Genomic DNA, 12,123 nt, shown 5'->3' on the forward strand with positions numbered 1-12,123 from the left:
ATATCCCGGTTAACTCAAGTACTCTGTGGCCCCGCCCTCCTGTAGGGTGTCTCAACCTGGTATGTGGGTTACCACGAGGGCATCTACTTACTGTTGTATGTGCTGTAATTCTCTGGGCTGTAAGTTGTGGTCTGATAAACAACCATTCCACCTCCCGCCAAGACCAAAGCCTCCATTCCAGAGAACTGATGACACATATAGACAGTAATATCATGTGCAGTATCTAAAATAGTCCCAGAGGCGATAATACAATCTCATATTTACAAACAATAATCTCATAGCATGGAGCTTAGATCTGGCGATCAAAGTCTTCATCATAGTATAAGCCTGAGGTACATATCAGCAGGAGGTACTTGCTTGTTACATTGCCTTACCAGGGATTCGTCCCAGTCAGTAATATGGCTACAACATTGCGTTTGGCAGTACAAAACATTGATCAAATGAACTTATAGAAAAAGTGACTAATCTTTCTTAAATAAAAAAAAACATTCTTTGTAGTAAATGTTAACAGAAATCAGAGAATAAAATACTTCAAAATACACCAAAAATGTGCCTACTTTACATGTCAGGGTGTTATCTCTTTTTATTATACATAAACAACAGCATGGCTCACATCCTCTATCCAGCTGGTATCGGGGATACCGACAGCACACCAGAGGTGGTGGGTTGGTCCTTCCGATGATCCACCTCTTCTTCGTAGACTTTCTTCTGAAGTCAGCACAGCACGTTTCATGTGTTCTCTCTTCACATAGCACGTCCTTCTTTCTTCAATACCGCACCTTGTAGGTCGTGTATCCACACCTTCTGACTTCTTCTCATTTCCTCCTGGTTTCTATCATATTCCAGATGAATTTTTCTCGCCTCGTGTGCGTTTCTATTGTACAGCATCATTTTCATATTCCAGATATATTTTTTCTGTTCCATCTGCGTTTCCTCTACATGTACAGTAGAGCATTATTTTCCGTCATATTCCAGATGAGTTTTATTTCTTCTGCTCCATCTGCTTTCCGCCATTCCGGCCGGGATTAAAGCCGGTCTACTGCTTCGGGTGTCATCGTCTTGGATGACGTGTTGGGCAGGGTCCGCGGACCTGGGTTCGCCCTCCGTACACGAGTGTCGGCGAGACACTTGACCGTCCTGTCCCATACCCTCAGTGGTGAATCCCTCTCTGGGTGGGCTCACCAGGGTTTGTTTGTGTGGTGTTGCATTCCACACGTCTTAACTTCCTAAAGTAGAAAAAATATAAAATCTTCTTTATCCTAGACCAAGGGAGGACTTGAAAAAAGTGAAGTGGTGTGTGGTGGGTGTGGTGCTGCATTCATCATGCTGCTCGTATGTACTGTGGTTGAAGTCCGGCTGGCCATGGGGCGGTACTGTGTGTGACATTTGACAGAGAAATTAGTTGGAAGTGCATCCGTAAAAAAATATTTACTTTATACGTTACGTCAATATTTGGCAACTTTGGTTTCCGTCACGACAATATTCTCATTCGGCTGGGTCGGGGAGTGAAGTTCTGCTCACTAAAACACAATAGGTACATTTACACTGACCGACAATTAAAATGCACTAGGGATACTGAGAACGTTACAGGTCGCGGGGGACACTGAGAAGTAATATTAAGCACTGAACATATTCTGGGGAGTTATGGTAATAACAATTCGCACATACCATGATGAGAAACATTTACTTGAGCTATAAAGGTAATACACTAGGACACGTTTCATGCAACACAGGAATTCCTTATTACACACTTTTAAACAATACTCAAGTTGAATTAAAAGAAGGATGAGACGAGCCAGGTGTAATGGCTAAACGAGGGAAGGGCGTGAGTTTACGTTAAGTACGCTGCCGCCATTGTAATGGGGAGGTTTTAGATGTAAGTATAGGTAGAATATTTAGTTGTAGGAATGTAAAGAGAGGAAGTTTGGTAGCGTGGCCGATTCTTTATTTACACTTATGTTACGTTCTTAGGGGACATCTTCTCAAACATCGCCTCTAATGGTAAAGCTATTTATTACTCACTCAATGACACAGACACATTAAAAGAACATTATATCGAAGTTGCTAGAACATTATATTTCCGTTACTAGACACTGACTCTCGGACACAAACATAAAATGAATACACTTCCCACCGTAAGTAACTCACCCTATGGATAGCTCTGACAATGACTCACGTGACCTGAGGGAGGCCCAGCAATTGCTGTTGAAGGGAGTGCTGGACTCTGGGTGCTGGGGAGGGAAGTCTCCCTCCCGCCCTCAACTAGTGACGAGCGTGACTCCGACTGCCGTCGATAGTGTTGTGGAAGTCGTCTCAATGGAATGTGAATCAGGAATCCCTGGTCAGTCAGTCAGGACACCGAGATAAAAGAGCCGTGGCTCTGAGGTGAACAAGGATATTTAGGGCAAGGTATAGTTAAGAAGTGGGAAGTACACAAAGAGAATGAAAGCAGGTGGGCTTTCCATCTTGCGGAGGCTGTTTTGTTGTTAGACCAATGACAGACGTCCCTCAGTCCTCCAGGGGCAAGGGAGTTTAGATAAGCTAAGCTAAGCTAGTTTAAAATGCCATCCTAAGATAGGTGATGTTTGGGGGTTTGTTGGAGGGTCCCTTCAGGTCCTTGTGTTGCTGAAGGGATGTTCCTCATCTTTTGTGATTGTGCTGAGGGGTCCCGCCAGGTCCTTGTGTAACTGGCAGGATATTCCCCATCTTTAAGGTTACACATATAGTGTTGCTCTTTCTTGTTTGTTTTTTCTTGGAGGGGTCCCTTCAGGTCCTTGTGTAACTGAAGGGATGGTCCTCATCTTTTGTGTTTGGGGGGTCCCACCAGGTCCTTGTGTAAACTGGCAGGATAGTCCCCATCTTTTCGGTTATCTAAGTGGTGTTACTCTCTTGTGTATAATGGTTCTGGGCTGATTGTCTTAATGTTGATGCTTCTTGGCCACCAGGTGTGTGATATATTGTTGTTTGCCTGCAATAGTTCGTGTAAAATAGGGTCTTGTGTTCGGTGTAGTGTGTCCCATACCGCTTTTGCTTGTTTGTGTGTTCTTATGTTAATTGTGTCTAGGTTATGTTCGATGTGTATGTCTCGTATTTTTTGACTGTGTGGCGGCCTATGTTTTGCCGCTCTTCTTAGTGCTGTATTTTGGACTGCTTGCAGCTTGAGTTTGTTTGTTTTAGTTATTGTGTTAAGTGGAATTGGTGGGTATTCAAGGTGTGGTCTGACGAGTGATTTGTATAGATGTAGCTGTGTCTTGGTGTTTAGTTTTCTAAAGCGACGGAGTTTGGTTAGTTGCAATTTTGCTTTCGTCAATCTCTCTGTAATGTGTTGGTGAATACCGGTTCTGGTGATTTTGAGTCCCAGTGTTTTCCCACTTTCTGCATATGATAGCTGTTGATTATTGATTATGATTGGGTATGGATTTATTTTAGCAATGTATATGCTCTTCAGTTTTTGGATGTTGGATTGGATTTTCCATTTTCTCTCATAGTTGTTAATTGCTTCAATTTCTCTTCCTGTTCTTATAGCCATCATTTGCTTAGATTTCCCTGGATATTGTATTATTTGTGTGATATCGTCTGCGTATGCTATGTAGTCCGACTGTTTTGGGTCTGGTATGTCTGCTGTGTATATTGTGTACAGTGTGGGTGAAATGCTGCTGCCCTGTGGGACTCCACTGTGTATGTGGAAGGTTTGTCCTGTGTAGTTGTCTATAATGAGTTTGGCTTTTCTGTTGTCTAAGAAGTTGCAGAGAAGGGTTGTCATGTTTTTTGGCATTGAAGGTTACTAGTGTGCCCTGAAGAGTGCAGTGATGGCTAGGGAAACACTGAGTAACACTGAGTTCGTTTATTGTGGATGAGAAAAATACAAGTGGTGACCAGCGTGTGCCAAGCACAGCTCACACAGTCAGACTGAGGCGCCTTGCCATATGGCAGCCTCGGGGCAATGTTGCCACATAACACGTGCAGTGTTGCCACGTGATAATATATATAAATGCTACTCAGCACAGTAGCTTATGTACAGGGTTGCTACTTGGCACAGTAGCTTATATACATAACCTACATCTCCCTCCCCCCTCACGCTCATAGTCTTTGTCTTGAGCGGACTTCTTAGTTCTAAGTCGCTCCGAGCGTCGAGGTGCACTGTGGGGCGGATCCTCGTGAGGTGTAGGTGACTCGTCCTCGGTCAGGGGGCCAGCAGCAGGGGGTGGGACTGGCCGGAGGAAGCGGCGGTTCCTCCACCAGACACGGCCGCTCGGCATCCTGACCTTGTAGTTCCGCGACCGGCCGACGCCCATCACTATGCCCACCTTGTCCCAACGTGTCGTCGTCGGGTCCTGGACGCGGGCAAGGGCACCAATCTCCAGCGGCTGAAGAGGGCGGGCACAGTCGTCATACCGAGCCTTGGCGTCCTGGGCACGTGTAGCGGTGCGGCGGTAGCAGCTCTCGGCTCTGGTCTGCCAGTCCTTCGCAAAGGCCTTGGTATGTGCAGGAACGCAAGAGCGGAGAGGGTGACCATACAGGGTCTGGGCAGGGGTAGCCCTGGGGCGTGTGGTCGATTCCACCCTCCTGATGTGACTCCGCTGCTGCTTGGGGCTGCGTGGGCCATCTGGAGGGGGCTGTGTGCGAACCACCCCGAGGGAAGTGCGCTGCTTTCCTCCTCGTCTCGGGCTTTTGGGGTTGGGTTGGCGGCAGCACTTGTCGTAGTGTCCATAGCGACCACAGGCCTGACACTTGCGGCCTCGTGCAGGGCACCTGTCTGTGTTAGACCAGTGGCCCTTACGGTCACATCCACGACACAGTGCGTCGGCGGCCGGGCAAGTCTTGGGGCTGTGCTGCTTTCCACAGCTGCCACAGGAAGCACTAGGCGGAGGCGTGGAAGAACGTGCGGCAGCCTTCGAGTTGTTGGCCGCCTTCTTATCCTTCTTGTATTGTGAGATAGCTCTCACAGCAGGTGGGGCCCGTAAGGCAGAGGTGGCGGACTTGGTGGCCTCGTATGACCGACATTCAGTCACTACCACCTGGAGTGTGGAGGAAGCGTCCAGGGGGATGAGTCGCTGCACCAACTCTTCGTGCCTGACACCTGTCAAGATCCCGTGCTTGATCCAGGCTTCCTCACATTCCCGGCTGTGTGCCTTGCAGAAGTCGATCTCCTCTGACAAACTCTTCAAACGTACAAAAAAAGTCGTCAAAGGATTCGTTCTCCGCCTGCTTGCAGCTGGTAAAGGCACGGCGACGCAAAGCCTCGTTGTTCCGACCCTTAACGTGCTCCTGTAAAAGGTCGAGCACATCCGTCACTGAAGAGGTAGAATCGGGAGGCACTTGCAACGTGTGCTCCAAAACTCTCTGGGTCTCCAGCGACAAACACATCCGCAGTTGGATGAGCTGTTTGTTTGGAGGCATGCTGTCAAGGTCCACCATCGTGGAGTAATCTGTCCAACGCCGCCTCCACTCACGAAAAAGCTGAAACGTGACGTCTGGTGAGAGGGCGGGTGGGGGTTGAACAGATGCCTTGGGAGCTGTTGGGGTAGCAAGAGTACCTGGAGGACGCTGGTGTGGTGGAGGAGGGAGTGTACTGGCGCCTTGAAGCGCGCTACCTGCAAGTGAGGGAGGGTAGGTTAGCGCCAGGGTCGCCAATAGCGCCTCAAAACGCAACTTTTCCTCCTCTCTCCGTGTCTCCTCCCTCTGAAGTTCCATTTCTCTACGTCGCTCGTCCCGGTCGTCCATCCACTTCAGAATTGTGGCGATGTCCGTCACTGGAGGTGGAGGATGAGTCTGCGCCCGGTGGAGGGGAAGGTGGTGGGGAGTCGTGTCTCCCATCTTGACGTCCCTTCTTACCTCCCATCTTTGTGTGTGCGTGGACTGCACTGTTTAATATATAAAGTGGCGCCTCAACAGCTCGAACCACATATATATGACATAAACAGCGCGAAAATCACGCATATGGTCCGCTGTTCTGTCCGTGAGTGAGTGAGTGCGTGCGTGCATGTGTGTGTCTGAGAGAGCGGAGGGAGCGTGGACAGCTGCGTGGTCCGGCAAGACCGTCAGTGTCCCCCGGATGTCGCACGAGAAGGGTGTACGCCTGCGTGCTCCGTGGGTACCACAAAAAAAAGACAGGCCAATGCTCAACTCAGCTCTAGACACACACTAATACACTGACACTAACACTGGCACCGTCACTAAAACGCACTGTGACGGAGCAACACTGCACATCGCGGCGAAACACAGCGCAACACAACACAACACACTGAGTCGACGCGCATCACCGGCAGACGTAACTGTCTGCATTGTTCACACACATTGTAAGTCCACAGATCCTAGACACTGCGCCATGAAAGTTACTGGTGTGCCCTGAAGAATGCAGTGATGGCTAGGGAAACACTGAGTAACACTGAGTCCGTTTATTGTGGATGAGAGAAATACAAGTGGTGACCAGCGTGTGCCATGCACGGCTCACACAGTCAGACAGAGGCGCCTTGCCATATGGCAGCCTCGGGGCAATGTTGCCACATAACACGTGCAGTGTTGCCACGTGATAATATATATGAATGCTACTCGGCACAGTAGCTTATGTACAGGGTTGCTACTTGGCACAGTAGCTTATATACATAACCTACAGGCATGTCAAGCTGAATTATTGTATATTTGAGGCCTTCGTGCCACACTTTATCAAAAGCTTTTGATACGTCTCTGAGAACAATAGTGCAATGTTTTTTGTTGCTGACGGCGTTAGCTATTGATTCATAAAATAATGCAATAGCCGTGGTTGTGCCTCGGTTCTTTCGGAATCCATATTGTCTGGGGTTATATTTGTTTTCCTGTTCTAGATAGTTTCTGAGTCTGCTGTTGACTATTTTTTCTAGTATTTTCCCTGGTGTTTCTAATAAGGATATAGGTCTGTAATTTTCCGACCTTGTTGGGTTTTTCCCGGGTTTGGGTATGAGTCTGATTTTGGATGTTTTGAAAATCTTGGGGAAGTGTCCTGTTGCTAGTGAAGCGTTAAAGATCTGTGTAAGTTGTTTTATCAGTATTGTGGGTATGTTTTGAAGGACCGTTTTGTTTATCTGACTTAGTCCAGGTGCTTTATTTTTAAAACTGGTTATTATGCTTGTTATGTCTTTTGTGATGATTGGCGTGGTTAATGCGTCTGCACTGTTTAGTATGTTGAGGTCTATTGTTCTTGGTGGTTGCCATTTCTCTGTGTTTAGTATTACTAACCACGCCATCTATTGTGTCATGATCTAACTACCCAGCACTACCGAGCAACGTCATCTAGGGACACGACCCGAGTATGACTAGTCTTAGTCACCACTCCGGGTTTCCTTTCTCCATATCCTGGTTGTTGCGTCACCTCCTCCAACTCTTCCTCATCAGCTCCGGATCGAGGAGAGTTCAGTTCACTCTGGGAAGTGACCACACTTGGATTACCTATCCTGGAAACCTACGGCACAGTGACTACCTACCATCTTCTTCAATACTCAGCCCTACTCGTCAGACACTTCAGCACCGCACTTGAGTATTGTAACCCTATATTACCTCCCACCTCCACTTGCTTCAGATTGTTGTATGTTGTATAAATATGTATATACTGTTAAGCCAATGTTGCGTATGTTTAAGTTAAGTATGGTTAAGGGTAAATTATAGAAAGCTGGATATTTTGTTAAGGAATTTATTGTACTTTATTATACACAACAAAAACTCGCATCCTTTGTCTACCCTTTTATAGTCCGATTGTCTTTGTTTGTTTAGTTTTTTTATTGTTGTTGCCTGTTGGGATCTGGGTAGACTTTTAACTATATTCTAAACCAGTTTCTAAATCCCCAACTCGTAACATTAGTGTAAGGTGTGTTGTTACCATCTGTTCTGTTATTCCACAGAAGTTTCTGTTTTCTTCTTCTGTGATTTTATATAAGTTGCTCAAGAAATTTCTGAAGATCAGTTCTTTGTCTACAGATTCTGTAGCTTTTACCCCGTTTTCGTCTATAAGATGGCTGTTATCTATGGAGTTAGTGCCCATTAGGTTTTTTATTTTACTCCAGAAGAGTTTTGGGTTGTGATAATCGGCCTCTGCGTTCATGATTAGCTGGTTCCATTTGTCGTTGTATGATTGTTTGCACATTTCTTTCAACTCTTGCTTTTGGTTTCTGAAGAGAGTTAATGTTTCTTGATTCCAGGAGTGTGTATTTGTATGTTCTAGTATATTATTCAGTCTTGTCTGGATTAGCTTCTGTTCGTGTGATAATTGTGCGTGGGGTAGTGTGCGGTAAGTTGTTTTGGGGGTGTTATTTTCCATGGCTGTGGTGACATTAGTGTACCATGTTTCCAGGGCTATGTTAATGTCTGTTATGTATATGTATTTGTTCGTTTGAGTTGAGTTCTGCCTTACAACCCTCCCAGTTTGCTCTGTTGAAAGAGAATCTGGGGATGGAGGGGGTTTGTATTGGTGAGGTTCATAGAGTGATAATTATGGGCAGGTGATCGCTAGTGGTGGTTGGTCCAGGTTTCATGTGTGTATTCAAATGGTGGTTTCTATCGGTCAGAACTATATCCGGCTTCCCGGTGTTTCCTGCAGATATGTAGGTTTCGAAATCTGGGCCCAGGTGTGTGATGTTGCCGTTTTCTAATAGGTCGTGTATTATCTTCCCCCTTGGGTTTCTGGTTCTGTGTCCGAGTATGGTGTGTCTCGCGTTTAAGTCTCCTATAAAATATGCTGGTGTGTTACGTCTCATTAGTTTTAGTAAGTTACCGGTCGGGAATGTTTGTCTTCGGCAAGGTAAATATGTTGTTCCAATTGTTATTGGGCTTTTAGTTGTGTTGATATCGACTGCTAAGAAGTCGGTTTGGAAGTTGTCTATGAGTTTGTATTTGATGTTTCTTTTGGTGGCTATTGCTGCTCCGCCGCTAAATTCTTCGTGTATGTTCAGTTGATGTTTGTAATATTGAAGAGTTTCATCTTGTCACTGTTTTTCCGTCCGTGTGAGTTTATGAGAATTATGTCTGGGTCTATGTTGCTGTATATCTTTGTTAGTTCTGCTTTTCTTGTATGTGTCCAGGCCAGGACGTTGTGTTGTATTATTTTCAGTGTTCTGTTTTGCGTAATCGTGGGTCGCGGGAGCTTGATGCGTGTTGTTTAGTCTCTGTCTCTCCTCCTTCAGTCCTGTTCTTATTTTCTTGAATTTTGATAGGTCTGCGCTCTCGATTTTGTTATATTTGCTACTTATTTTTCCTCCACGTATTAGTGTTTCTATGAATCCCTCTTCTACCCTGTTGTCTTCGTATGTGTATTTGGTTGTACCTTCTTGAATATCTTTTAACAGTCTCTCATTTGTTACTGTTGGCTGGGAGTTGACTGAATAAAACCTGATTCCTATGCTGTCTCCGACGTCGGCTGACCATTGACCAGTGGGGTTCTCTCTACGTGGTCTTGCTGGTGTTCACTTCGCTGATTGGTCGGTTGTGTTCTCTATGGTCTCGTAGTGTGTTGTGGTTAGTTGGGAGTGGGTTGTTTCCATTGCAGTCTCTGCTCCTGTGCAATTTTCTTGTTTTGTTATTTTATCTTCCCTTTCTTTGCTGGTGATTCCGAGACTGTTTTCGATTAGTATTTTGAAAATATCTGCTGATGGGGCATTGTCTGGGAAGTTTACCTGTGGTAGGTTGTTTGCTGCAAACATTTCTCTGATAGTTTTTACGAATGTTCCCAAGTTAGCCACGTTGCTTATGTGGGCATGTATCAGTGTGGCTAGTATGGTGAAGGGTAGACCTTCACTTAGCTTCAGGTAAGTGTTTTCTGCGTTGGTTTTATCTTTGTTTTTTTCTAACACTTTAGAAGTAGTGTCTTGCAACTTTGTTATTGCAGCATAGGTTTTGGTTGGGTCAGTTTCTATATGTTTGTTCGATTTTTCCTTTTCCTTCATATCTTTGATGATATCCTTCCTTACTGGGCATCGTGATGCCAAAGTGCTGTGAGGTCCTTTGCAGGTCAGACATTTTGAATTTTCTTTGTCGTTACACTCCCTGAATGTGTGCCCTTCATCTCCACATTCCGAGCAGTACTTTTGTCTCTATTAGGTCACTTGGCTGATACATGGTTATATTGATAACATATCCAGCAAGGTGTTATGGGATAGAAATTTTCTTTTTCGATTTGGTCTTTTGAAAGGTGATAGTGGGAGGTGTAAATTCCATTTTCTAGTGCCTTCTGGGCCATGGTGATTTCTTTGAATCTTACTTTCATCATCGCTGGAGCCCTGGGGAGCAGAACCATCTCTTCGACTTTAGCCCATGTGTTTTTCTGTTCTAATTCTTGTGATATATCAATTGGTGATTTTGTTGGTAATGGTCTTATCCAATCTCTTGATAACAATTGACTTCTTAGCTCTAAGCTGTGGTGGGATGGCTATTTCAAAGTTATCTCTTTTTTGTCTGTCTATCGATTCAGTCGATAACATGAGATCGACGTTCTTTTCTTCTATGCAAAGCACTGTGAAAGTAGGGTGTGTCATAAGGAGGCGAATTTTTTTTTTTTTAGTTTGAAAAATCGGCCCATGGTATTAATGATGTAGTTCTATGTGCAGAATCATGTGATATCTTCAGATTTGAAAAGTTTTCATTTTTTGCTTGGTAAATTTTAACTTGAAATCTTATGAAAATTCAGTATTCCCACCCTTTTACCAACACCACTAAATAGCTTATTTAAAGTAAAGTAAATGTATCAGGTTAATTTATTAGGATGAAAATGATCCAGAATAGTGAAACGAATGATCTTGACACATTTATTAAATTTAATATTCCTTTAGGAAACAAAATCATCAAATACAAAAACCGGTTTTACTACTACGACCCGGTGTTGCTGCACACCATAGAGAACATGTCTTTCTTGCTTCTGTTTCTACTCATCACCTCCCTGCTGACCACCTGAGCTCGGATGTAGCCTTCCCTCCTCTCCTGGCTGTACACGTGACTGCTGGCCTCGCTCACTTGCTGTACACAACGCCTATACTCTGGGTGTGCGAGGGCCAGCAGAGGGACATGCATGGGGTTGTCCAGGAAAGCTCTGACTTGAACATTGGTGAGGCTGCAGGTATTTCTAGAGGGGCTCACTGCCAGCCTGATGTTATCCAGATCTATGAGATCAGTGGAGGGTCTGGTACCTAGATTGACTCCCAGGAGTCTTCCTGGACCCTGAAGGAATCGTCACCAACTGATTCGTCATGCCCAGATCCTCTCATAAGTCTCATATTCAAGATCTTTTTGACTGCCACTCTTCTCTCCTCCTCATCCTTACTGCAGAGCATTGTCTGCAGAACTGCCTCGGGATGAGCATACCAGGAAGATCTCCTCACAGTCTGCTCCACAATCTGAACAACCTTCCTTGGCTGACTCCTCAGGAGCTCAAGCTGGAAGAGAACATGCCTCAGACCTTCGGAGAACGATGACTTGACCTTGGTGTTGAACCAATTTGGCAAGTAGACACTCACGATGAATTGGACAAGTCTCAGGCGTAAAGCTGGTTCTTTCAGTTTATGGATGAGCAATCAAATTCTGCAGAACCTGAGAGCTGCCAGAGCCAACGAATGTGAGACTGACCTATCTGCAGGTAAGCAAGTCTATCAGGCAATGACCCCAGTTTTGATGGCACTGCAAATCATGTAACCATAGTACTGGTCAGTACTCAGGTCGTCAATGACAGTATGTGCAAGCTCAACGAGTGGAGGGCCAACTGTGATTTTTTCAAAGCTCGGATTTATTTATAACTCAGTGGCAAAGTCCAGCATCTTGCCAAGAGGACCAGACCATCTGTTGTTTGAAAGAGTCTTGCCATCCAGCTCCTGGATCAGATGTCTGAGTGGCAACTCGTTGGTGTGGAGGTCACAAACAATCCAGACCAGCTTCCTCCCAATCTTCCGCTCTATCCACTGTATGACCCCCCTTGCCACCCTGTGTTCGTGTTGGTGCTGTCCCCTCCAATGGCCTGCAGGGTCTGGTCTACGTTCTTCTCTCTGAGCCAGTTCACAATGTTATCTGCCACTATCTCAGCTGGTTTCCTGATGTCATCTTTCTCTGGAGTGAAATGCCACAAATACTTCCCTCCTGGTTCACTGCAGCAGGAGTAGTGTTCCTCCTTCA

Source organism: Homarus americanus, unplaced genomic scaffold (assembly GCF_018991925.1).
Source record: "Homarus americanus isolate GMGI-L3 unplaced genomic scaffold, GMGI_Hamer_2.0 scaffold51859, whole genome shotgun sequence".
Lineage (NCBI taxonomy): Eukaryota > Metazoa > Arthropoda > Malacostraca > Decapoda > Nephropidae > Homarus > Homarus americanus.